The sequence below is a fragment of the Lepisosteus oculatus genome, chromosome 14 (genome assembly GCF_040954835.1).
Source record: "Lepisosteus oculatus isolate fLepOcu1 chromosome 14, fLepOcu1.hap2, whole genome shotgun sequence".
NCBI lineage: Eukaryota > Metazoa > Chordata > Actinopteri > Semionotiformes > Lepisosteidae > Lepisosteus > Lepisosteus oculatus.
In genome coordinates this window covers 16388879-16416420 of record NC_090709.1, presented here as the reverse complement: position 1 = coordinate 16416420, position 27542 = coordinate 16388879, and the positions used below count along the sequence as shown (strand labels likewise).

General features: G+C 41.4%; 4 non-coding genes and 1 pseudogene across 4 annotated transcripts; 2 read left to right on the top strand and 3 right to left on the bottom strand.

The window, feature by feature from the left end:
- LOC138242774 (zinc finger and SCAN domain-containing protein 2-like) overlaps positions 1–27542 on the top strand; it is a 587776-nt pseudogene that overhangs the window by 530613 nt on the left and 29621 nt on the right.
- On the bottom strand, positions 1455–1547 carry trnar-ucu (transfer RNA arginine (anticodon UCU)). The gene is made up of 2 exons: positions 1511–1547; positions 1455–1490 (listed from the first exon to the last, which is right to left on the bottom strand). It is a non-coding gene; the product is annotated as a tRNA-Arg (tRNA).
- trnai-uau (transfer RNA isoleucine (anticodon UAU)) lies at positions 10689–10782 on the bottom strand. Its single transcript has 2 exons — positions 10745–10782; positions 10689–10724 (listed from the first exon to the last, which is right to left on the bottom strand). It is a non-coding gene; the product is annotated as a tRNA-Ile (tRNA).
- Positions 18893–18965, bottom strand: trnak-uuu (transfer RNA lysine (anticodon UUU)). The gene has a single exon. It is a non-coding gene; the product is annotated as a tRNA-Lys (tRNA).
- trnat-cgu (transfer RNA threonine (anticodon CGU)) lies at positions 21979–22050 on the top strand. Its single transcript has one exon. It is a non-coding gene; the product is annotated as a tRNA-Thr (tRNA).

The following is a 27542-nucleotide window of genomic DNA, read 5'->3' as shown; positions in this document are numbered from 1 at the left end:
GACACTGCATCAGAGAGGCCGATCTCTTCTCCCTCATTATGCAGGCTTACCCACTCATGATGAACTGTCCTCCAGCGATACTCAGCTGCCATCATCGACTCAGACATGACGTTCATGTACATATTATACCTTAATATGGCACTGCGTTACAATAATTTGATCAAAACAACTGGTGAAAAAAAAGATAAAGACTTTGTCCAAAAAAGAAGCATTTATACCTTTCCTCTCCTACCAGCCATTACAAGTCACCTAGTTTTTAATTTAGAGCTAGATTAAAGCTCTAGTCTCTTTGGGGGTGTGAGTTGGAATCCCACTGCTGCCAAATAAGAAGCAAAAAACACACATTTGCTGCAGAAGTAACAGGAGAATTTGTGCCATTCAGCCTCATAGCGTGATGTCATTTTCTCAGGCTCATTTTTAGATGCTTGTGATCGAATCTATGATTCTTATGAGTGTGCCCTCCATAAAGGTAGCACAGATATAACGTGCCAAGTTTTCAGAGAATCGCATTAAATACAGGTCAGAAGAAGGCGACAAAGTGTCCGCTAGGCAGTTCAGCTATTTCAACGGTGTTCTCTGTTGTTTAGGTCCAGAATGACACCCGTTACAACCAGGAAACACACAGTGTCAGGCATCAAAAAGACTTCCCAAAACCCTGATCCTCTCCTTGATCCGGTGATGGCATCCAGACATTTCCTGCAACAAAGCCAGGATACGGTCTTCAACAACACGAGTGAAAGGCTAATTCCCAGCTTTTGCAATCCTTTGCAAAGAAGGACCGCATGTGCTCAGTGTTAAATGCGCTGTTCATTATTATTATTAATAATAATAATCTATACATTATATAGTGCCTTTAAAGGTGGCTTTTCAAAGTGCTTTACAGAATGAAACCAATAAAGTTAAAAAATACACAAGATAAGCAGGATGAGAATACACAGTTAGAGGAGACAATAGGTGGTGGTATTAAATACAGTAGGAACGGAGGGGTAAAGAATAGTTCATTAAAGGCTCTTCTAAAGAAGAGGGTTTTGAGTCTGGATTTGAAGGAGTTTAGAGAAGGTGACTCTCTGATATCCTTGGGAATAAAGATCCAGAGCTTTGGTACAAAACAGGAGAAGGCCCTGTCACCCATAGAGTGTAGATGGACTGGGGGACAGATAGGAGACCAGAATTAGAAGAGCGAAGGTTGTGAGGTGGGGAGTAGGGCGATAACCCAGACAGGTACTGTGGTGTCAAGCCATGGAGAGCCTTATAGGTGAGCATGAGGATTTTGAAGTTGACAGGAAGCCAGTGCAAGGAGTCCAGGACAGGAGTAATGTGATCACAGTCCAGTGCTAATTTCTTTCTTGTGGCTGCTGGTTCATTTTCAACTGTGGACTCTTAAGAAGTCCTTTATTTGACTTGATCAACACTGATCCCTAGAGGATTTTGAAAGGTTGAATCAAAATGATACATGACTCTGGTGGGACTCGAACCCACAACCTTTGAATGACTTCATTCTATCAAAGCCTAGAAGTCCAATGCGCTCTCCATTGCGCCACAGAGCCAACCGATGCATCGCTATATAAAACAGCTACAGAAAGCTGTAACTCATGCTTCTCCCGTTGTCTTTAAATTAAGCTCCATAAATATTGACAATGAGTGGCCTGTTGTCTACGAATAGATACCGCTGGGATTCACACCCAGGGTCTCCTGGTTTTTAGTGAGGCGTCTTAACCAGCTAAGCCATGGTGCCAAACCTGCTAAATGTTATCCACAACTTCAACCACCTGTGAGAAACGGGCAACTGCAGTGTTACGCCTGCTGGCTCAACAGATAATCCTTTTCGAAGTTTAAGGAGAGGATTTCTTTGTCAATTCAATTAAACATTTTAGAAATGCTGAACGATTGATGTGTTTCACGCGCAGAAATATTTTATCGTTACGTACTTTTTCTGTGCAGTAAGTTCTCCTTCAACTCCGCCCAACAACAGAGGTCGTTTTTAATACAGGAGTAAAGGCACACTGCACATCAGCAAAACATCCCGTACAGGTTTAGGGAGAGCGACATCAGTGATTGGAAGGTTGGAAGTTTCGGGTCACTTTTTTATTATAGATTCAAGCAGCCCTGAATACCTTTTCAAGAAACATTTCAGAATCCCAGTCACGTCCAGTATGATTGCTACACAGGTCTACAGTATACAATCAGAATACTGTTTGTGCATTATATAAAACACACCGCCCAAAGCATTTCTAAAACAGGAATTACATGTTTCTGAATGGCCCTCCTTTATAAATAAAATAAAAGGTCTGAAGCCTGCTCCAAAGAAGCACTTTATTCAGAGCTGACAAAGATGTGATAGGAAACATCTCGGAAAATGAAGATGCAGTCATTTCCACGCGTCGCACAACAAGAGCTGAACCCACCCGACGTTCTCAAGAGAGTAAGGTGTAAGGAGTGTGGCTGGGTGATCTAAGTGCTGGGTTTGTGCTCCATTTTCTTCGCTGGGTTAGGTTTGAATCTTGCCACTGCTAAGTGTTGGTGGGTTAAGACCTTCCTTCTATTGCGACGTCAATGGGTAAAAGCTTTGCTTGACAGTCTGTCGAGAGACTGAACTAGGTGTTTCAAGATAGTCTTTGTCAGCTTAACATCAAGGCATAAAAAAACCTCATTTTGTGTTCCCAACAGCAATGCTCTTTGGTCCCTTCAGCATTATGCAGGGAACAACATCTGCCGTGATCACTTTTGAGTCAGTGTGAATCGTAGTGTGCCGCAATTGTTTTTAAAATTGGTTCTGTAGTGTAAGAAAAACTGGCCGTTCAGGGACGCCAAATATGTAACTGTAGTGGCTCTCTGAAGGCACCAGTTCTGTAGGGTTTGGGCATTTACTGAGACAATTATTTATTGTAGCAGTAAATCACAAAGTTGATTCTTTTGATGGCTTTAGAGTCCAACCATGCGACATAACTCAAACAACGCACACACACAGGTGCTAATACACGAGGATACATTTATTAATACATAGAATATGCATGTAAACCTAACAGATCTTATCGAGAGGGTTATCAGAATACAAAAGATATATATTCAATCAGTTACAAAGTGTTACACATATCAAGAGGACATACGTTCAGTATATCATTCATTAAGACCGTTTCGTAAAGTGAACTTGGTTACAACTTCTACATTAGATACTCAAAACAAGTACATAACTCTTAGGAATTAAATTGATATCAACTGGTTTGGATAACAATGGAATTCTCGAGCTGTAATGCAGTGAAGTTGAATACTCATCCAATTTCTGGGGATTCAGATCTCCTGCGGGCACAAACAAACAGTTGCAGGCTGTTGCTGTCCAATCCGCGCTCTCTGGCTCGGTGCCAGGCTGTGCTGTGCGGCTTGTGACGGTGCACTGCTGATGCTCACTGTTGGCTTTAACTAGCAAAGTTTGTGCACAGGAGAAAAGATGACTGTGGGTCCCAGAAAGTCAGGAAGAGGACCGGTTCGTTCCTGATGAAGAGCTAGTTCTGAATAGTGATTCAGCTGTCCACAGTTCCGACCTGTTCACGAGGCCTGCTGCTGGTTACTCTCTGGCAACCTCCACTCTAGACTCTTAGAACAAAGGAAAGTTCTGGCACTCGGACACACTGGCCGTTCCGTGGTTGTCCGAGCTGAGTCTCAGGATGGTCAGGAGGCACGCTGCGAGAATGTCCTGCCCTTGGGAGCCTTCTGCTCCTGGGCCGTCCTGCCCTGGAATTCTCCTTTGAATTCCCTTTAGAACAGTCCACAGAATCCTCTCCAGAATCTTACTGAATCTCCCTGAATCTTACTGAATCTCTCAGGCTCTCTGTGTTGCCTGTTTTTACCTGGAGGAACTTCAGCTCGTTGATTGGCTGAAAGTTCCATGGGCATCAGAGTCCCACGTGGGTTACTCGGCCCTACCAGCCCCTGATTGGTTGATCAAGGTGAAATATGAGTCACTTACTCCTGACACTTAGGAATGCAGTCCAGATGTCCAACTGGCACTCCCTAGACAGATAGGCACCAATGGATGACCATTGATCATGATAGCCAGGCTTAGCTAAGTGCATCCCCTTTGGGAGCTGTCCTTATCAGGAACCTTAAATCAACCTGCATGAATAGTTTCTCTGTGGCTGCACCACAGAGATGAACACAGAAATGGGGCCTCATTTGGGAAGGCTCAGAACACTTAATTCTTTCTTATTAATAAGCCTCGCCGCTACAGTAGGCATGGTGCATTTGTCTGTGAAACTTGAATGCTGTGCTTTTTCACGCAGAATCATCGGCAGGAGCAAAGCTTATTCAATCTTTGCGCACAGCGCTCCATCAGAAATACTTTGTCCAAGTTTTGAAAAGATTGTGGGATTCTCTGCACACGCTCACATCGCGTACCTCAGACAACACCACCATTCGATGGGAAATTGATTCTACTTCTTGCAGTTGTTCCTGTGGTTGTGATAGTTACAAAGTTGCACTTTCCTCCACCTTCTGCTATAGTATTCATTGGGTGAGCTTCATCAATTGGCTCAGAAAGGTCAACTGTGCTTCGGAAAAAATCAGCAGCAGTGTCTTTATTTTGTCGGTGAGTATGGCTGTCTTTTAAAGCACATGAAAAACACGAGTTTGTGGATTTCTCCAAATAGCAACGAATTCAGCTGTGCAGAGCCTTACTGCTTTCAGAGGGTCTTTTACCGACGCTGCTGTAGTAGAGAAGTGACATAATCACAAACGCAACCATTTGTGCTGGCTGTTTAACTAAGTATTAAGCTTTTTTAACTATCACATGATTTTAACTAATTTAACATCATCTCCAGAAGAGCACCTCGCACTGCTCACTGAGCTGATGTATGTGCCCATTTCTCAAAAAATTAAATATCATCTGAACTGATTTTTTTCTACTTTAAATGCTTTCCTACTCTTTTAATATTTCAGTTAAATCTTTTATTTTGAAGTACTTTCCATTGATATTAATCCTAGTCCCGATGAATGATTCTGGGACATGGTGCGTCTTGAATAATGTTCTTATAGGTTTCAGTTTGGAAAAGTTCGCTCTCCAGAAGCTACCGAAACCTCTAATGGTCACACAAAGCTTAATGCAATAGCAACGTTTGGGGTTGAAAAAGAATATAACTTGCTATGAATATGAACACTGTTCCAGGAGGCGTGTAAGGACTATTTTGGCTCAGATCACCAATTTACCTTACATTTCTGATCCATTAATATCGCTATTGAATGCTAAAGGTAGGTCCTGGCAATACTTTTTGAGATCTTCTTTAGAAAAATTAAAAAAATATATATTTCCAGTACTAAACAAAAAGTAAAAAATACTGATTACGTGCAACTGATAAAATCTCTCTTCCAGGGACGTTGTAGCTACATGCAAATTACAATGGAAAACTTTATCAGCTTTAAAAGTTTCTTTTGCATTTATAAGACGATCAGCATGACACTCAAAACATACCTGTATTCAGTAAGCGGTGAGTCTGCTGGCTGAGCAAGTTGCCTCCTCTACACACAATAGCAGCCCTGACGCTAAGATAAATGAAAAGAAATTGCTTTTATTGGGCACTTTTCATATCCGATGAGCTTGACATCTCCCAAGGGCGATGGAGTTTTTTTGCGACACTGCTTTTCCCTTTTTTCTTCTTTCTGTACTCTGATGCAAAAAAAAAGAGAAATCATGTAAGGGAAAAATGTATTTTTTTCATGGAGAAAACGTGCACCAGGAATGTTTTGTTTTGAAGAAGTGATTTAACATGATACATGACCTAATTTACTAGAGTAAATGCTCACACTGCAAGGTCTGCTTTACTACAAGAGAGAAGTAGAGTGAAAGATGTCATAATTGCACTGCGTTGTTGAAGAAAGCATCTTTTTCTTTGAATTCTAAATCAATCAGAATTTCAAAGTGAAACACAAACCCTTTGTCTGTATTAAAGAGATGATATTTTAAAACTGATAAAAATGTAGAAAACACGTTTCTCACTTAGAAATTTAGGATGGGATTATTACTATTACTAGTAATTACTAGTTGCAGTGCTGAACTCACCATGGTGCAATTCAGTTACATGATTGGCCAGTGGTTTCATGGATAACGCGTCTGATTTTGCATCATGAGATTGGAGGTTCGACTTCTACCGGGTTCGTGTGTTTTTAAATCAGGCTACTCAGAAATAGAAGTCCATTATGTGAATGAACCGCACCTGAAAGCAAACGTTGGTCAGGTTTCCTTCTTTCCAGCATGAAATAGCAAATCGTTACAAAAAGCACCAGCTAATGTCCAATAGCATTAGTCATTTTAATTAACATGAATATACTGTAAGGTCTTGGTACATGGGATTGGATTTCATCCACAATTTAAAAAAGGGCAAATTATATTTATAGGCTTCAGACACATTTAAATACAAAAGTGACCTAAAACTCTGTAACTTTCAGGTTAGTTTGAACCTGTAATGAAAAAGGGGCCTGAAACTTCCATTCTGTGATGTAACTGTCTCTAAAGTCGGACGTGATGTTTCACGGATGTGCAGTGTGCCTTTTCTCTTGTCATGTTCAAAATGACTTGCTGTGTAATTTCCTGAATGCGTGTCCTGTACTGCTCTGTTATTTCATTTAGATTATCTATGTGGTGTACAGATAAAACCAAACGGCATGGTCTAATTCCTGGGTTCGGCACCAGCTGAACCTGAACATACATCATCCGATCTCAACATGATTTGAACACACAACCTTTTGATGTGGTATCAGATGCACTACCATCACACCACTCCCCATAAGTGCTTTTAATTCCCCCAAGGAGAAAAATATTTTTTTTCATTCTCTCCTGTGAGAAGCACCGCTCTTCCAACGAGGGTCTCTTCTTCCCAGACCACAGATTATTTTTCCTGTCTGGCTCTCACACAGAGGGCAGACACACTGTCTCCACTAATGTGTTTACTACATCTATAGATCTGACCCCCTTACAGCCCTGATATTCCTGGACAGGATCCCATATTGAGCAGTATTTCTCGCGTTCTGAACTTACAGTGTGTACACAATGTACTTTATACACAAAGTAAGTGTTTTCGTAACTCTTGGACGTTTTGTCAAAATGTTACTGGCATGCCAAAATCGCCCCCTCAACTGAACAGTCCCACCCCCCTCAGTTTTGGATAAATTGTCAATGGTCAGATAACTACACTAACCCCGAATTCACAGTTACTACATCAGACTGTTTAATGTGCAGGAGGGCTATCTGTCCAGGAACAGCACGTTACATAGTGTCTATGTTTTGGGGTGTCAACATTATTATGACCTTATTTGCTCAGGTGGACCAATGCCTTGCAGTAGTTTATCCTTATACTTACAATCGTTATATAACTAGGACTGTAGTTATAGAAGTTTCTACTTTCTGTTGGTTTTACAATGATTTCTTAATGATTCAGAACCTCGTTACCGTTGATGTTGTTGCAAAAATGAACACATATGGTTGATGCTCCAGGCAAAAATAATCACGTGAGTTCTGATGAACGTGGAACTGTTCTTCATCACTAAATACCAGATTGCTTGTCGTTATCTTCTAACATGAAATACTAATCAGTGGCATGCTTGCGAGAATTCACTTGGATGGTTGCAATGGCTCCATTTAAACCGAAATATCACTACCCCCCTCAGGATTTCAGACCCCCCCCCCTACAGATCATTCCCCTGGCGCCAGTCCTGGGTATAATGATGAACATAGCTGCCTTGCAAGCAGTGAATCTGGGTGTGATTCCCACCTGACCCATCAACAAACCTTTTCCAATGAATCTTTGATCAATTTAAAAAAGTCTTGAAGCTGGTAGGCTAGGGAAGAAGCACTGTTTGAGTACACTGAGGAAAATGTGCTACTGTGCTGTGCTGCTCCAGTAGCGCAATTGGTCAGGTTGTGGTGCTTTTATAGTGGAGTTATACCGAGGTTGTGAGCTCAATCATCACGTGGAGTATGTTCTGTTTTCAGCTGCAGAAACGTGCTGTTGAATTTATGTCGGTTCTTGTGTTACTTTTTCCTCTCGATGGAGCTGTATTAATGCAGGCACACCTGCTTCCATGTCAAGTTATTTTATCGTTGCTTACAAACCAACACACTGCAGACACCTCTGATATTGTCACTGCTTGTGGGCCACGTGTTCCTGCTGTCAGCCTACCATGATAATACACCTATAGAAATATTACTGCTGTAATACAGGAGCGAAGAAACAAAACGAAAGCACACCAAGTTTAAAAAGGTCAAAATGTGTCAAAGCCCTTCCTCGAGGAGAATGGGGTTCAAACCTACTTGTGCAGAGTATCATGTATTAAGAGGAGATTGCCTTAACCACTTGGCCACCTCCATACACACTTCAGCCCCCTCCGGACATGAGTTGACTCTTTCCCCATACTCAAGGGTAATTTTCCTCTTCCACCTACAATTTCAACATTTACCTTGTGAGATGTCAAACCACAGAGCCTGTGCTGCGCTTCAGTGTTAGCTGTAGTGGACACCCCATTGAACATAAAAAGCATATTGAACTCCTTGGACATAAGCCATTTCTCGTCACTTGCTCAGCGAGCAGGCTCAGCGCACACTGAATGCAGGTGTCTCAGAGCAATTGAGATGTGTCCAAGTGGCTGTAAAAGGGATATCTGATGCCAGTGCCATGGCTTAGTTCTCCGACGGCAGGCATAGCGGCGCGCCGGTTGGAGTATTCTCGGTCGCATTTAATGGCAACGTCATGGCAACGTCAGCTCAAACCACCAAATGGAGACAGGCGTGCTGACAAGCTGACCCTGCTGATGCAGAATTAACACTAGGATGTGAGAATGCTGTGGCTTAGTTGGTTAGAGTGCCTGCCTAGTAAACAGGAGATCCTGGGGTTGAGTCTCAGTGGTGCCTGTCTTGCCACACAGTTTATCATTATGGAAAGCAACATCCTTCTACATTAAATTTAATGGAAGTGTTCATTTAATTTTAGAAAATTTGGACTGGGGCGATGTATTATTGTAGCGGCGCAAGCTCACAGTGGTGCACTTGAGGAATGCGGTACAAGGGCCAGTGGTACATTTGATAACGCATCTGATTACGGATCAGGAGACTGTAGGATCGTAATGCTCTTAAACCCAGTACCATAACCGTAGTGTGTTCAGTCCTACACAACCTTTCTATCGACTGAATAAGCCTCCTGTTCCATCTCCATCTTCTTCCCACACATTCCGGCTATTTCAGCACCGTTATTGTTGGACCACAGTCACAGATACGTAAGGGACACTATTCTGAAGAACCGTCTTAAATAAATAACGTTGCAAAAGGTAACAATAATGTTTTCTTAACGTAACCTTACATTTGGGCGTACAATACAATTTTCTGTACCCTCAAATAAAACAAAATCTTACTGCTTTCTCCTGAGAAACACAAGTGTAGTGTTAAATCACAATAAATAATACAACAAATATACTAAACTAACACCCAGATGTGACAACACACAGCTATGACAGAACACATTGAAGACTTAAAAGCCCTTTAAATTTTTATTTCCTTAATTTCCATTCTCTTCCCTCCCCAGGATAACTGAAAACTAACTATAATAAAGACTGTATATGCATTACTTGTAATACAGCTACTAATAAAAATATACATGGAAGATATACATAATAATTAATAAATAACACTTTTATTAGTAAATACGTGTAATGATAACATTCATTGTGAATATTTGTGGTGTCTGGAAAGCAATTTTAGTTAAATATAATAATAATTTTCAAGCAAGTGGTGCATAAGCTTGTTACTTAATGAGTACATTATTTCCATTACATTCAAGACAGTTCTAATGTGATCGATTGTTCTGCTTAGTCCGCTACTGAGTAGCTTAAAACCTATGAAGAGGTGGTTTAAGCTAGACTCCTAATGCAGTAACATCTAACGGGCAGCAGCTGTTATTTTAGGTTTGTTGCAATTGAGAACAGGTTTAGTACAGAGCTGCTGACAAATTTCAGTGGAGTTTATTGTATAAGGGTTTATTGCAATTGACCCATTGTAGCTACCAATCAGCAGCAAGGAAAAACAAACTTCACTTGTGCCTTTTAAAAAAAGGGAAACAGAGTAGTAGTTTATGTGGTAATTTCAGGTACAATGTAAGAACTAACAATGTAAGAATGTAAGTTATCTACTCCCATAGTAATGCGTGGGGTCCTATAAATAGAAAAAAAACAATTTTAACCCGAAAACACAACAAACACAAAACAAGAAGTCTTCCAGGAACCCAGGTAAATCCCTGTAGTAGTCTAACAACTACAAAAAAAAAACAAATGCAACAACTTCAAAAGAAAAAGAACATTAAAAACAAATCTAGGGAACAACAAAAACACAGAGTCTAATTCGAGAGCTTTTTCAAGTCTTCAGTGCTCCTCTCGTCTCAGTAGACCTCTCTCATATATTTGTGTACAGGTCAGCTGGAGGTACACAGCTGATGGTAATTTAAGTAGGGAGCTGCGTCAGAATGCATGGGCTTCAAAGGAAAAAGTCAAGGTTTATTCCATGCTGAAAAGAGAAGGAAACACAATGTTTCAGCTGTGGAGCCTTATTTGATTGTGACTCGAAGTAAACCTTTACTTCTTCGTTTGATGTTAATTTATCTCCATCAGATACCTAATAATATCTAAACTTGACAGTTGCTTTCAGTAGCTAAAGACACTGCTCCAGGTGAGGCTCGAACTCACAACCTTGGCATAACTTCGCTGTGCACTGCTGTATAAGTACCGCGCGCTGACCGATTGCGCCACTGGAGCTGTGCAAAGTGTGCTCCTCATACAGACTGACGGTGCAGAAACACAGGGTGAAAACGGTTTCGGTTGTGGATCCATCTATACATGGGGAACACTGAAATAGCAAGGAGAATACAAGAAAAGAAACTGAAAGAATTGTGCTAACAGCAAAGGGGGACGGAGGGAGGTGGTCGGACAAGTAAATCAGCCTGGTAGATTGTTTGTAGCGACATTTTTGAGTCAATCGGCACACTGATTTCTCTTCATGTGCCTTGAACTGTGCAGTTTGTATTTTCGTTGTAGATAGGTTTCTTCAGAAGTCCAGTAAATTGACAATAATGGAGAACTAGCTGACGCACCCCGTCGTGAAGACCCTCTGTAAGGTGATTACACGTTTCATTTTCAAGTCGCCTCCTTTACACTCAATTGCTTCCTCGACACTGAGAGAACATGAGAAATGGCTTCAATTTCAATGTGAAGCGCAGTTCAGGCTCGATGGCTTCACATCTCCAATCAATCAAATAAAATTGCAGTGAAGCGATCTAAATAAGACTCTGAAGTACTGGGAAAGATGATTATTTTGAGCGTGCCTCCCAGGGTCTGCTACGAGGCTGAAGTTGGCTTCTTATTCGCCAGCTTCTTATGCGTGTTTTTCGTTCCACCTTAAATGCTGCTGCTGTGATGTTATGTCGCCTTTCGCCTGTAGATGGCTCTCTTCGATCAGTACTAATCCGGCTGGAAAACTGTAGACATCTTCACTGAAAGGGAATATCCAAATAGCGACTGTCCAAACTATATTTTTGTATGGAATATATTTCAGAAAATCGCAAACCAATTTTAAAAACTCACCATAACACGGACTTACACTGGGAAAAAGTGATTGCACTTTCTGCTTATTTCTACGGCCTCCCCCCCGATTATGAAAATGTCTCACAGTTCTGACACTGACGTGTGAAAGACAATGTAACAGACTATCAAAATCCTGAAGTACAAACAATTTTAATGCACCAGTTTTTTAAATATGACCCTCTGATCTTGGCATGTCAGAATACATCGGGAAAAAGTATGGCACGAATTGCAATGTCACGCATTGTTGAGAATATCACTGACCTTGCCGATATTTGCAGGGGATACGAATGTTTTGCACATGTTGAACTACAACATGTAAAAATTGAGCTCCTTAGTCAATATCACTGGGAATGTCCAATAATGACGTACATCAGTAGCCTCAAAGAAACTTAGACTCACACATGGAGTTTTATCTTTGTATGGAGATTGGGAGAATTAATTTATACTCTGGTTGCTCATTAGCTAAATTATTTTAAAAATATGACACAGATTTGTTTGAGAAACTTGTAATTGCCTTAAAGAGAGTCTTCTTGAAGATGTGCACCAGCTAGCTCTCCACTGTCAATTGACAGGACTTGAGAAGAAACTGTTCTCATACAACCAACATACAAATTACACATCTTAAGGAACATGAAGAGAAATCCGTGTACTAAATAACATAAAACTGTCGCTGCAAATTATCACCAAGCTGTTTTATGTATCTGACCACCTCTTTCCTACTTTGCAGCGAGCACAATTCTTTCTGTTTCTTCATTGCTATTTTACTGTCTCTTTCCCCCATGCGGAGATGGATCCACAGCCGAAACTTTAGGTCGGTTCCTGTTACTCTGTCCGATTGAAAGAGCTGTATGAAAGGCACTCCCATCTCTGCAGGAAAGTTATTGCTGCTCTCAACACAATATACTGCAGCCAAATGTGATAGCGATACTGTCACTGCCTGTGGGCCACGTGTTCCTGCTGTCAGCCTATTATGTCATGTTCATCCACACCCAGAAACATTACTGCTGTAGCACAAGAGTTATAGGTGCAGTTGATAGAGCATGAATCTCTTAATCTCAGAACTGTGGGTTCAGTCCCCACATTGGGTCCCTCTGTGTCAGTTTGATCCCCCAAATCCTCCTAGCATGACCTGATGGTGTAACAGTGATACCCAGTACCCAGCGTAATTCAGCTTTCTTTCCACTTGATTCAGATTTTGATCTGAAATCATCGGCCGAACAAAAGTTTGTCTAAATCGAGGGAGATCTGCTCTCAATCAAGTATTAAACACTTCAGCATTTACTGTTTGAATACTGCACTTTGTCAAAACACTGCCGCTTCTTAAGCTAATAAGTAACGGTTTTTGAGCATGCATTGTATTGTTAATGCTTATATTAAAAAAGCATAAATTCACATAATGGAATTTTGACGGAACAAAGTAGTCCAGCCCCTTTACAACATTACATACCCACTGATTAAAGCTTAAAACTACAGTAGCAGGAGTAATAATAATGGCAAGAACATGTTTGGAGTTCGGCATTTCATTTATTCTGCGGAAACATCGTATCGGAATGAACTGCCCGAGATAAAAGAGTAATTGCAGCTTCAGATCATATTTTCCAGAGCATTGCATTGTTCTGTTCATGCTGACTACACGCTTTAAATTTGTAATTTACTGCAAGCGTTGCTTTTCCAGATTTTTCTGAAATTCCTCGCATTTGACTTGACTTGAACTTTATTGCCATATGTAACCGGTGCTGGTACAATGGAATTCTTACTTACAGAAAGTCTCTCGATTGTAAAACAAGTGTAAAAAAAACAAAACAAAGTGCAAACAGTGCATCAAGACAATGTACAAACAAACAATAGACAATGTGCAAGTAAACATGCAGACAGTTTGAATATAAACAATACAGACGTGTAAACAATGACTGGAGACGTACAATAAATAAATTAAAATGAGGTAGATGGTGATGGTGTAGGTGTGGTCCGAGGGGGATGGCTAAATGTGTTCGCCAGTCTCACTGCTTGTGGATAAAAGCTATTGAAGAATCTAGTGGTAAGTGTCCGTATGCTCTTATATCTCTTGCCTGAGGGCAGTGGGGTGAAGAGCTCATGCCCGGGGTGGTGACTGTCCTCTGTGATGGCCAGAATTCTACCACGGCAGCGGTCCTCATAGAGCTGTTTAATCTTGGTGAGACCGCAGCCGATGATCTTCTGGGCCATTCTCTGCAGTGCCTTTCTTTCTCGCGAAGAGGTGTTGCCATACCACACGGTGATCCCGTTGGTGAGGACGCTCTCGATAGTGCAGCGGTAGAAGTTCACCAACACATGTATTGGCATCCCCCATCGCTTGAGGCACCTCAAGAAATAAAGGAGCTGCTGAGCCTTCTTCATGATTGAGTCAGTGTTCACAGTCCAGGTTAAATCTTTAGAGATGTGAATTCCCAAAAACCTAAAGCTGGTGACTGTTTCCACTTCCGTTCCATCAATACTGAGTGGGCTGTGAGTGTGTGGCCTGTGTCTCCGAAAGTCCACTATTAGCTCTTTCGTTTTCTTTATGTTCAAGTCCAGGTTATTGCTATGACACCACCGAAGCAGCTGTACAACTTCATCCCTGTAAGTGGACTCGTCATCATCACTGATCAGTCCTATTATAGTGGTGTCATCGGCAAACTTAATGATGTGGTTGTTGCTGTGTCTTGCTGTGCAGTCGTGAGTAAATAGGGAGTACAACCTTGGACTCAGACAGCAGCCTTGTGGGGTTCCAGTGCTCAGGGTGAGTGGTGTTGATGTTTTATTGCCTATCCGCACCACCTGTGATCTCTCGATAAGAAAGTCCAGCAGCCAGTTGCAGACAGAGTTGCACAGACCTAATCCCCTGAGCTTTGTCACCAGTTGACTGGGTATGATGGAATTGAATGCTGCACTGTAGTCCAAAAACAGCATTCTCACATACGAGTTCTTAGTGTCCAGGTGTTCAAAGGCTGTATGCAGAGCCAGGGAGACAGCATCATCCACTGATCTGTTGCTCTGGTAGGCGAACTGCAGGGGGTCCAGGGACTCTGTGATGGAGGAGTTGATGTGTGACAACACCAGCTTCTCCAGGCATTTTATCACCACAGATGTTAATGCTACTGGGCGGTAATTATTCAGGCATGCCACTTTTGTCTTTTTGGGGGTTGGAACAATAGTGTTTTTTTTAAAGCAGAGCCAGCACTAAAATATTTCATTCCCATCGCTGAATACATCGTGGAAACGGTATTTGCAACGGAATGCTGTCACACATGAAACCTCTTTGTTTTTCGGTTCTGAAGTTTGAAAATGAAAATAAAACGGGGGTCACCTCATAGGCTTGAAAGAAGTCCAAGCAGCATAAAAACCCGCGAATTCTCACAAATTGTGTTGCATTGTGCTGCACCTTTCTTCTGCTGCTTTTTTAAATCAGCCTTAAACATTTGAATGCATACCTTACTGCTGCTAATCACATTCACGTGTTTACAAAGCTTTTTTCTGTCCGTTATGTTTTTGCTAAGCAGTTTCTCCATTTTCCTCGTACTGTGATTGTGAGCGAGCACAACAACACTGAAACAGTGTAAAGAGATAAAAAAGTCAGGGTAAAACGCCTGACTGTCGGGAATGGGATTTGAACCCGTGCCTCTATTTGGAGAGCGAAACACAAAGCTTAAAAGACACGAAGCTGTGAATTTGCTGTTTTAAACCGCTTGGCTATCCTGAAAAATGTGTGCTGATTGTACCAGTCACATCCGATTTTCCGTAACTTTAGAACGATTGATATGACTGGACAAACACAATTTATGGCGTTTAGCATGACATGGAAAACGGTACCAGAGCATTCGGGTCCGGACTACCAGACTCAGAAACAGTTTTTACCCCCGCACTATCAAACTATCAAACTTCCAGCCTCTCTCACTCTCACCTCACCTCTCACCTATGATCTGAGCCTCACAGTGCCTTCTTTCTTACCAAAAACCCAAACACACATTGAAAATCTACCTCTACCATACATGTCAAAAGCTCACTCCCCATCATTTCTATCCCTTTATTTCATTCTTTTGATGCATGTTTTTGCACATAACCTGTTACCTTTTTGTTGTTTTGCACACTGCCTGTTGTTGTTTTTTGCACATCGGCTGTTGTCTCTTTCTTTTGTTATACAATTGTATTGTTGTTGTGTTTTTTTCTTTGTACTACTTATGTCCGAGAGCTAGCTAAATACCATTTCGTTATTCCATATACCTGCGTATGAGTATAATGACAATAAACTTGAACTTTTAACTTGAATTTGAACTTGAACTTGACATAGTCTTGCAGGCAGTATATTATTTTATCGTTTACTCGTATAAAAAAACATGGTCTTCTTGTTCCTAAGTCAGATTTTTAGTGCTTTCGAACGTTCCTTCCAACCTGGACTGACAGCTCACCAGATCTGTTTGTGATCAGACCATGGAGTCTGGGGCTGTACCAAGCGCACGTTCCTTCCCAATGCTGAGGTGATCATTCAGAAGATGGGTGTGAAGAGAGATAAGCTTTGTCGACTAAAAAACAAGGCAGGATATGCACGAATACTAATCACTGGCGACAGTTATGCTCTCTTACTATTGAGATCCCTACATTGCAAGTTTTTTTAAGACTTTGAAACTAAAGGAAAGTGGTGACAAATGAAACAGGCACAGGTGAGGCTTGAACCCACGCTCTTCAGTTTACGAGGCCAACGCCTTACCACTTGGCCAACGCGCCTTTGAGAAAGCATGGGAATAAGGTTGTTCAAATTATTTTTTTCTGAATCTGGTTTACATCGCCTGGATGCAGCAACAACAATAAAAGGTATACTTGTCCTTAAACTCGGACGTGATGTTCTGCAGACATGTGCACAATGTCCTGTTTTCTTGCAGTGTAGACATTTTGCTGTTCACGCTCCGCATTCATCTGCTTTGTGCGTTGTTAGTCCGCACCTGTAACATGTAATGTCAGCCGTCCCCTGTTCTTCTATTTCTCTAGCATGACTGTGTCCTGCTGCTCGGCTTTTGTTTGTAAAGTTTGAGCGAGCGCCCCGTTCAGTGTCACTTTGTCACTGTGGTCAGAAAGCATTCTTGATTCTGCTTGAGCTGCTTCATGAATTCTAGCGACTGTAAGAGCTCTTTTTAAAGTCAGCCCTTCCTCCTGCAGCAATTTATAGTCTCTTATGTGCACATTTTTCCACAAGTTGATCTCTTAACATGTCAGTTTCCAATACTCCAAAGTCACAAGATTTAGCCAATTCTCTTAGTGCAGTCACAAAAGCATCAACAGATTCGTCCTGAGACTAAGTTCTCTGCCTAAATTTATGCCGTTCCAAAACCACATTTCTCCGCGGTGTAAAGTAAGCGTCTAAGGCAGCTACAGTCTGTTCATATGTACCTTTTTCTCCAGGGAGATTGGCGAAAATCCGCTGCACGGGAGCCCCGATACAGTGCAGTAATGTAGCACGTCTCACAGCATCCTGAGCTTCTGTAGATCCACCGGCTATTTCAAAAAAATCTGTACGACTCCATCCATATCTTGTATTCCGTATACAAATCCGGAGCTACGAGGTTCAGTAGAAGCGGTGAAAAAAGCCGGGCATAAGCAAAGCTTCTCGGCGCGGCTGCCATATCTTCCAATGGGCAAGCTAAACGAACAGTCAGAAAATTCAAAAGTTCGTTTCTACCAGCAAGAGAACTAAAATCTGCAGTGTTCTGCTCGCTTTGAGTCCGTCAAGCACTCATCTCTCGTCGCCATAAATGTTGTGTATCTTAATAAAGAGACGTTTTAATATTATTTTAACTATTTTGTTAACTACACAGATCATGCCCTTACACCTTATATTCCTGCTTTCTACTCTCGTTCTGTTGTCTCGCGATGTCTACTCACTAAACTACATTTAGCATGACTTCTTGTTGCAGTTGAGCTCAAAGCTGGAGATGATCTCCATGTTCTACCGCACTAACTAGTCCGAAACGTAGTACACAGTACACACTTTTTAAGTGAAGTCAGGTTGTTAAAAAATTAAACCAGCGCCCTGTCACAGAAACGTACCCCAGTCTCCCGCGCAACAAGCGGGGGTACTCAGCACTATACTGTACTAACGAGGAGCGCTTGTCTGCAGCTGAGCGTCAGCTCTGTTTACTGTCGGCAGTCATTTCCTCATTTCCAAAGACTTTTTCACCTGCTCTCAACTTTTAAAGACGGTCATAAACGCTCAAGAAGTAATTAATGTCAGGTGGAAGTCTGTTTCTGTTGTCTCAGCTCTTGATAAAGACAAGCCGTGCGTGGGAGACTCCCTCCCTGAAGACGTTTGCCGTCACCCTGCGAGGGAGAAGAGCCATCAATCACCAAAGCAACCACTGAGACAGTTAACATTAAACACGTTAAATGCGAGATGTTGTGATTTTTTCCCCCGCTTAAGGCTTCTATCGATCCTACTCTAACGAGAAAGACCTCTTTATTAGAAGTGAGATTTTAACAAACGTCTCCAGGGGTAACTGCGACCTGAACGCAACGGCATCTTGCCTGTGGTACTTATAATGAAGTATATATTTTATTTCTTTCTACTCGTTGATAAGAAAAAAAGTGAAATCATGTAATTAGGGATATGTCTTTTTTTCATGGGGAAAACTAGCCCGAGCAAATGTAAAGTTTAGAGCAGCGCTCAATAAAAATGATCAGAACCCGAAAGCGCTTCTTATGCGGATCAGTATATTCCGATACCACTGGTTCTGCAGAAGAAATAAGAAAAGCCGAACTCAAAGCAGAAACGTGTTGCCATTACGGGTACTCTGTCTGCAGCTGCTTTAAGATCTACTCACACCACGATGCCATTAAGGCTAGTTAAAAAAAAAACACCGTCACCTTTTTGAACGTGATTATTAGACACCCGTTAAATCTCAACCGAGGTTTCTTGAGAGATCGTTCAGCGAGCGAGTAATAAAAAACTACTTCGCTTCCAACCTCTGCTGTCACTGTAAACTCGGACGTGATGTTCTGCAGATGTGCAGTGTGCCTTTCCTCTTGTCGTATTCAAGAGTACTCACTGTGTGAGCCTCTCACTGCGTGTCCTGTACTCTACTGTGATTTAATTTAGATAATGATGTGGAGTAGAGTGACAAGATCTACTTGAACATTTTCGGTTTGTGAAATGAAACACTAAATACACTACTGTAAATACAAGTAATGGACATTTAAAATAACCACAGTACAGCTAGAAGAGTGAAAGATAAAAGACTATTTAGAATGACATTCACAATAGACTTAAGAACAGCACATCCGCCCGAACAGGGACTTGAACCCTGGGCCCTCAGATTAAAAGTCTGATGCTCTACCGACTGAGCTATCCGGGCTCTGAAAGAAAGTCAACACTGTCGGGATCCTCGCAAGTCACGTGTACCATTCCCAGTAGAATGAGTGAGAAATACAGCATGACATGGGTAGTTAAGGGGCTCCCACAGTCCATCTTTCCTCACATTACTGATTTTTTTCAATAGCATTTTGACCTTTTTTCACATTCAGATTTTTTTCACATTTAATAAAATCTTTTAATCAACAACATTAAAAAGAAAACAAATGGAACATTTTTTGGAACAATAATTAAAAAAAAAAACTTTCAATGCCTTGGTTGTATACGTGTGCACACCCTTTATAAAGGGAGTTGCAACAGTGCTGAAATTTAAAGAGCATTTCTGTAGAGAAAACAGCCTTGATGTTAAGCTTAGGGAGCCTGTCTTTTAGAAATTCTATTTCTTAACACCTTGCACAGCCTCCCGCCAGACTAACAAATATTTTTTTGGAGAAATTGACTCACACACCGGAAGACACTAACGTTTATTTACGTTAGAGCATGTGAATAACAGTTTAACCGAAAAAGGTTGTAATTGTGATTTTGTTAAAATTCAATAAATCGTCTATCAACAGTTAGAATTCATTTAGAAATTGTTTTATTTCATAAACTATAAGACAATTAAAAGAGTTTATAGGTCATATCCGTCGCTTATGTTCTTTTAACTCTAGCGTTCAGGATCCAAACCCAGGTGCGGACGATTGTGTTTCTTGAATCTCTTGTAATCATCAAAAGTCGATGTGTAGTCCTTCAGTACTTTCTCGAGTTGTGCCATGGATATTTTATACGATCAATACTTGTCATGCTCTTTTGCATTTTCCTTAACAAACGGAAAAAGTTCAAGGTGTGTTTACGGCTGTGCTTCACATCTACACGAGAGCAGTACAGGACACGGAGTGAGGAGTTCGTGAAGCTTTCAGTTTAGTGCTGAGTTCAGAAGGAGGATTCGCTCGCCGAATGATCAATCAAGAAATCCCGGGTGAGATTCAACAGGTGTTTTCTGCAACAGCCACGACAAGTGTGAAGCAATCTCTGGATTTCCTGACTTTGAACTAAAATATTAGTTCAAATAATTTAGGATTTAACAGAACTAAAAGAGGTACATTTAAAATAGCAGCGCAACCCTGCAGCACGTCGAGTTTAATTGTGTAAACTGCATTTAATTGTGTAAACCTGGCTCTCTCTGAACCCGAGCAAAGAGTTCTCACTCAACAGAAGATTGCGATGCGAGTACTCTAATATAAAAGCACCTGGAGATACCAGGGATTGAACCCGAGACTTCATACATGCAAAGCATGCGCTCTACCACTGAGGTACATCCCCGATGCTAAAGTTTATGGAACAGACTTAGAGATGTGCAAATGCTCACTGATCACACCACTCACGAAGAATGCCTGCAGTTTCCCACTTTCGCGTTTCTTCTACAACAGAGTAAATTCATAGGAATGAAGAAATAAGGAAGGAAAAATAATCGCATCGAAGCTTAAAGAGACTGGGCACAAATTAATCTGTTATTTTTGTATCCAGTTACATGGGCGACGGTGGTTGATTCCCAGACGGGGGAGTGCTTTTTTTCTACCTCCTTACTCGACTGTCTTTCAATTCTATTTTATTTGAAAGCTTTTTGCATCTTTTAAGTGCTCTTGATTAAACTATCCATAGAAAAACAGCAGTACTGATGATTTAACGCAAAAGGGTGAAACAACGCCCCAACCACAGGAATGGTAACAGGAAGGATCGTGTTCTTATTTAATATGTCCTTTTGAGATGTCTTGTCAATGCTCACAGGCGGTAGAGCTGAATAATTTACTTTTAGTGGTGTTTTTAAACAAAGATGGAACACGTTCTTTCTATACCAGGAGAAAAGGAGCAGACTTTACCTTTAAGTGGCAAAAATGACACCTTATCAAAGCTAATATTAATTAAAATGATATCACAACAAAGGATTTGAGCCTTGAGCTTTCATTGGACGTCTGTGTCTCCATAACTTTGTAGGTGAGAGAGAGGATTGTGATAATTTGTAGGTGCTTCTCGGAAGTGCGTTGGTGGTACAGGCGCCTTCCAAATAATTGAGTCAGGTTTGAATCCCAGCCAGTGCAAACCCAAATCTTTTCAAGATAATCTGTGGTCCGCTAACACATCTTTTGAAACACTACAACAGGTAACACCCCGTGTGAAACATCGTGAGCATCTGTTAAACCTCTCTACCTACCCGTTCCTCACAGAGACATGACGAGGGTCTAAAGGGACATTTTGAGCCGTAGAAACATTTTATCATTCTGTACTTTCCTGTGCGGTCAGGCCAGTTCCACTTTAACTGCGCCCGACAACGGAGGTCGTTTTGAAAACAACGAGAGTAAAGGGACACTGCACGTCTGCAGAACATCACGTCCGAGTTTAAGGACAGCAAGAGACTGGAAGCTAGGGAGATTCGGGTCTGTGTTTTTATTATAGGTTCAAGAAAATCTGAATACATTTTCAAGAAGTATTTCAGAATCCCAGTCAAATCCAGTACAAATGCCGCATAGATCTGCATTGTACAATTAGTATACTGTTTGTCCATTGAATCAAACATGCCTTATGAAGCATTTCTAAAACAGGAGAGATCGGGAGAGAATGCGTCTTCCTGTAAAAATAAAATGACTTCAAGGGCACTATAAGCAACATTTATGAGGTGCTCTACAGGAAAAACTATAGCCAGAGATGCCAAAGAGGTCGAGATTTCACCACATAAGAGAAAGCATCTCAGAAAATGAAGTTGCGGTCGTTTCCACGCGTTATAAAACCACTAGGTCAAACAACAAGAGCTGAAGAGCCGCTGTTGAGAGTAACACGGCCGAGCGCTCTAAGGAGCTGGCTTAAACCTCCAGTCTCTTCAGGAGCATCTGTTGGAGTCGCACTGCTACAGCGCATCTCCTTGTTAAGTATCCCTTTTATTGTTGTTGCTGCCTCCAGGCGATGTAAACCAGGTTCAGAAAAAAATAATTTGAACAACATTATTCTCCTGTTTATTTGAAGGCGCGGTGGCCAAGTGGTAAGGCGTCGTTTTCGTAAACCGAAGATCGTGGGTTCAATCCCCTCCCGCACCTGTTTCGTTTGTCTCCGCTTACCTTTAGTTTCAAAGTCTTCAAAAAAAATGTAGGAGTCTCAATAGTAAGAGAGCATAACTGTCGCCAGTGATTAGTATTCATGCTTATCCTGCCTTGTTTTTTAGTCGACAAAGCTTGTCTCTCTTCACACCCATCTTCCAAATGATCGCCTCAGCATTGGGAAGGAACCTACGCTTGGTACAGTCCCCGACTCCATGGTCTGATCACAAACAGATCGGGTGAGCTGTCAGTCCAGGTTGGAAGTAACGTTCGAAAGCACTAAAAATCTGACTTAGGAACGAGAAGACCATGTTTTTTTATACGAGTAAACGATAAAATAATATACTGCCTGCAAGACTATGTCAAGTTCAAGTTCAAATTCAAGTTAAAAGTTCAAGTTCAAGTTTATAGTCATTATACTCATACGCAGGTATATGGAATAACGAAATGGTATTTAGCTAGCTCTCGGACATAAGTAGTACAAAGAAAAAAACACAACAACAATACAATTGTATAACAAAAGAAAGAGACAACAGCCGATGTGCAAAAAACAACAACAGGCAGTGTGCAAAACAACAAAAAGGTAACAGGTTATGTGCAAAAACATGCATCAAAAGAATGAAATAAAGGGATAGAAATGATGGGGAGTGAGCTTTTGACATGTATGGTAGAGGTAGATTTTCAATGTGTGTTTGGGTTTTTGGTAAGAAAGAAGGCACTGTGAGGTTCAGATCCTAGGTGAGAGGTGAGGAGAGAGTGAGAGAGGCTGGGAGTTTAATAGTTTGATAGTGCGGGGGTAAAAACTGTTTCTGAGTCTGGTAGTCCGGACCCGAATGCTCCGGTACCGTTTTCCATGTCATGCTTAACGCCACAAATTGTGTTCGTCCATTCGTATCAATTGTTCTAAAGTTACGGAAAATCGCATACGACTGGTGCAATCAGCACACATTTTTTCAGGATAGTCAAGCAGTTTAAAACAGCAAATTCCCAGTTTCGTGTCTTTTAAGCTTTGTTTCGCTCTCCAAATAGAGGCAGGGGTTCAAATCCCACTCCCGACAATTAGGCGTTTTACCCTGTCTTTTTTACCTGCCTTTACACTGTTTCAGTCTTCTTGTGTTCGCTTGACAATCACAGTACGAGGAAAACGGAGAAACTGCTTCGCAAGAACATAACGGACAGAAAAAAGCTTTGTATTCACGTGAATGTGATTAGTAGCAGTAAGGTACCTGTATGTATTCAAATGTTTAAGGCTGATTTATAAAAGCAGCAGAAGAAAGGTGCAGCACAATGCAATTTGTGAGAATACGCGGGTTTTTATGCTGCTTGGACTTCTTTCAAGCCTATGAAGTGACCCCTGTTTTATTTTCATTTTCAAACTTCAGAACCGAATAACAAAGAGGTTTCATGTGTGACAGCATTCCGTTGCAAATACCGTTTCCACGATGTATTCAGCGACGGGAACGAAATATTTTAGTGCTGGCTCAAATGCGAAGAATTTCAGAAAAACCTGGAAAAGCAACGCTTGCAGTAAATGACAAATTTAAAGCGTGTAGTCAGCATGAACAGAACAACGCAATGCTCTGTAAAAACGATCTGAAGCCGCAATTACTCTTTTATCTCGGGCAGTTCATTCCGGTACGATGTTTCTGCAGAATAAATGAAATGCCGAACTCCAAACATGTTGTTGCCATTATTGTTACTCCTGCTTCTGTAGTTTTAAGCTTTAATCAGTGGTATGTAATGTTGTAAAGGGGCTGGACTACTTTGTTCAGTCCAAATTACATTATCTGAATTTATGCTTTTTTAATATAAGCATTAACAACACAATGCGTGTTCAAAAACCCTTACTTATTAACTTAAGAAGCGGCAGTGTTTTGACATAGTGTGGTATTCGAATAGTAAATGCTGAAGTGTTTAATACTTGCTTGTGAGCCTTAGATAAATTGCCTGCTGCAATTTCAGCAAGCGGAGTTCTGCTCAGCTGCCTGTAGTATACATTGCTGATTCCTTTTGTGAGGGCACGGGCAATCTTTCAACGATAAGGCTGGCGTGCCTGTCGAAATTTTGTTTCCCTTTCACTGTGTTGTATTTGCCCTACTCCTACAACATCAATTGTGATGTCATCATTGCCCATTGGTTTGTGTCTTGTTGTCATTATGTATTTTACATTACAGGAACTGTAATGTAAAAGGTACTGAAGGTAGGAACTGAAAGTACAGACTGCTTTAATCATTAGAATTCTCTTTCCTGATGTATTGGTATTTGAAGGCTATTGACAGCAAGGATTTATCTTCCTGAACTTGCTATATAAGATATGGGTCCATGGTTATCTTAGTTTAGATGTACCTTTAAGAAGTTGTAATTTTCTCCATTGTTCAGCCTTTAGACATACTTTGAAAGTTTTAGGCACAGACATAATCTTTCTTAATCCCCTTTTATCCTGAGGTGATGTCCCAGACGAGCTTGCCCCCTGGGAATATTCACTGTGTTCTTCAGGCTTTTTTCTGATTCTACACAGATTTTGTCTCCCTCTAACATGTCACCACTGTCTGTGCTGCCTGTGCATATTAGCATATCTTCTAATGAACTTCTGAGCTCTGTGTCGCCTTCCAAACTACATCCCTCACATTGACTTGAAATATTGACTATAGATTGTGTACTGTCATCTGGTTTGGAATCCCTACCAATACTCACCCCCTTCTGCGCACTAAGCACTTGGGTTCTTACTTTTTATCTATCTTCATGCCAAATCACTGATAACCATTTCCTGTTGCTGGAGCAATCCTCTCCAAGGACTCTGTTTGACAGTGTTGACCACATATTGTCATGCCACCTAATTTCTTTTTTCTATCTTAGAAAACTTCAGAAATTCTTTGATCACATTCCCTACTCCTCCAACCCTTGACCACACTTCTGGCCTCCTACACCTCTGTCCTTCTTTAACATGTGGCATTGCCAACAATCTGTAAAATAGGAAACACAGCTGAATGAAGTGGAAACATAAGTGAAATTCAACTCCCACTGGATGTTAATAGTGTAGGAGTGCGACAGATGTACAAGTCCATTAAATGTTTTTATTTCTGTGCTTAATTTTACGGGCCCTATATTTTGATATAGCATCAATCACAAAACAGCATTCTGTCACTGTCACAACCACCGGGGATCAACTCACAAAAGAACTAACCAGTACCAGCAGCGGGTTAATAATAACATGTGTTAATCCATCAGCACACGCTCTGCAGCACTTTTTTAACCATCCAAACCCGCTTCCCGCTGCTCGGTATTGAGTCTTCTCTTTGAGAGCTCTACCTTGCGTTTACTTTGAATCTCGCTTACTGGTTACTGAACTCCCTTTTGCCTCTCGACCTTGGACCTCACCTGACGTTCTGGATTGTTTGACTGTCTCAATAACTACTGGCTCCTGCATCTGCACAGGATCTGCATACCTTTTCACTGAGGATTCCTGATAGTCACCACGTAAACAAAACTAGAAAAGAACTATGTGTTTCTTAAACTTACCCCCAAATTTAAAAAAAGTCAACATATCTGGGTTGTGTGTGCAAGATTTTTAAAAACTGCAAAGTTTGTGTGGGTATGATTGTAAAAAATCAAATCATAACTGAAGAAGGCTCCATGGTCAAAACATTGTGTTTTCTTTCTTCTTTTTTCAGCATGGAATAAACCTATTACGTGTTCCTTGGAGATTACCATTTGCCAATAAGATATGATCACTGTATTGACCATATACAATTTCTTGCATTAGGAATTCCTATTTTGCATACCTCAGCTTGCTCTCCATGAACACACAGACAGGGAGTGAAGCTGGGGGTCAGAGCGCAGGGTCAGCCATTTATACGGCACCCCTGGAGCAGTTGGGGTTAAGGGCCTTGTTCAGAAGCCCAACGGAGTAGGACTCCTCTGCCGACCGTGGGATGTAAACCAGCAACCTTCCAGGAACAGTTGCAGATCCTTAGCCACAGAGCCACCGCTCCACCTAATGTGCCAATTCTTTAAAAAGTCCAAAAAAATGCAAATTTATTTTTAAAAATAGCTGTTGTAAATAACATCAGTGGCTATTGAAGAGTACATACAAAACAGAGACAAGTTAATAAACTTGGAATGACTACTTACAGCTCTGGAAAGACCGAAGATAGTGTTTCCGGTTGTTAAGGATCAAGTAATAGATTTATTCCATGCTGAAAAAAAGAGAGAAAACGTTTCAGCCGTGGAGCCTTCTTCAGGTGTGAGAGAGACAAGGCAGTAGGCAAAGGTAATATAGTGGGAGAACAAAGGCTGGGAGGGAGGAGTGGTGAGAGGGAGGAGCAGGGGACAGAAAGAGAGGCCGATCAAGAGATGTGAAGTCAGAATAGGTGTTGAGAGGTGTGAAATGAAACTACCAATGAATGGAGAAAATTTAGTAGAACAGTCTGTCGTTTAGAGAAGGGGGAGGTGTGATCCTAGCTGCAGGATAAGTTTGGTTTCGGTAGTCTTTCTAATGTATGAGTTTAGAAAACCATTTTTGAGAAAACAGATGGAGAGATTGTAGTGGTCGTGGCCATCAGAGGTGAAATGAGAAACAATGGGCTTGGAGAGATCTTTAATCTTCACAGCCCTGACATGTTCTCTGAAGCGGTCTCCAAGTCTCCTTCATGTTTCTCCAATGTAGAGAGAAACTGGGTATTTACTACAAGAGATACAGTAAATAAGGTTGCTGGAGGTACAAGATGCCATCTGGGTGATCCAGAATTGTCCTGAGGGGCCTTGAATGAGTGTGGTGTTGGATGTGTACTTGCATGTGATACAGTGAGCTCTGTTGCAAGGGAAAGTAGCTGGTGTGGATGGTTGCTGAGGGTGGTCAAGGGAGCTGTGAACAAGAAGGTTGCGCAGATTAGGTGATCAGCGATATGAGATGATGGGGCGGTCAGAAAAGAGGGCCCCAATGGAGGGATCATCGTGTAGGATGGAAAAGTTGTCGTTTACAGTCCTGGGGATAGGAAGTGTGTTAGGGTGGTACCAAAGGAATGCGGTTGTTACTGCAGGAGTTCCTGATTCGGTTGATGGTCCGAGGGGTGTTTTTGGCTCGGACAAGGGCCCCGTCAATAACATTGCTGGGGTATCCTCTGTTGATCAAAAGGGAGTACATTTTGAGGGCTTGGTTCTCAAAGTCAATGTCGTCCCTGCATAGTCATTGTAGCCGAAGGAACTGTGAAAAAGGGAGAGAGTTTTTAGTATGTTTGGGGTGAAATTAGTTATACAAGAGATAGCTGTGTGAATCCATGGGTTTGCAATAAACTGAAGTGGAGAGTCTGGGGTAGTTGATGTCTAGATCGGAAGAGTAGTGGAATATATGTTAACCGTATATTTGAGGGACGGGTGGAAGTTGGTGAAATGGTGCAGGAAGCACTTAAGCTGATCGTCGGAGCATATGGCGGCACCGACGCAGTCATCAATATATCGCTTGTAGAGGTCAGGGACATAGCCAGTGTAGGAAG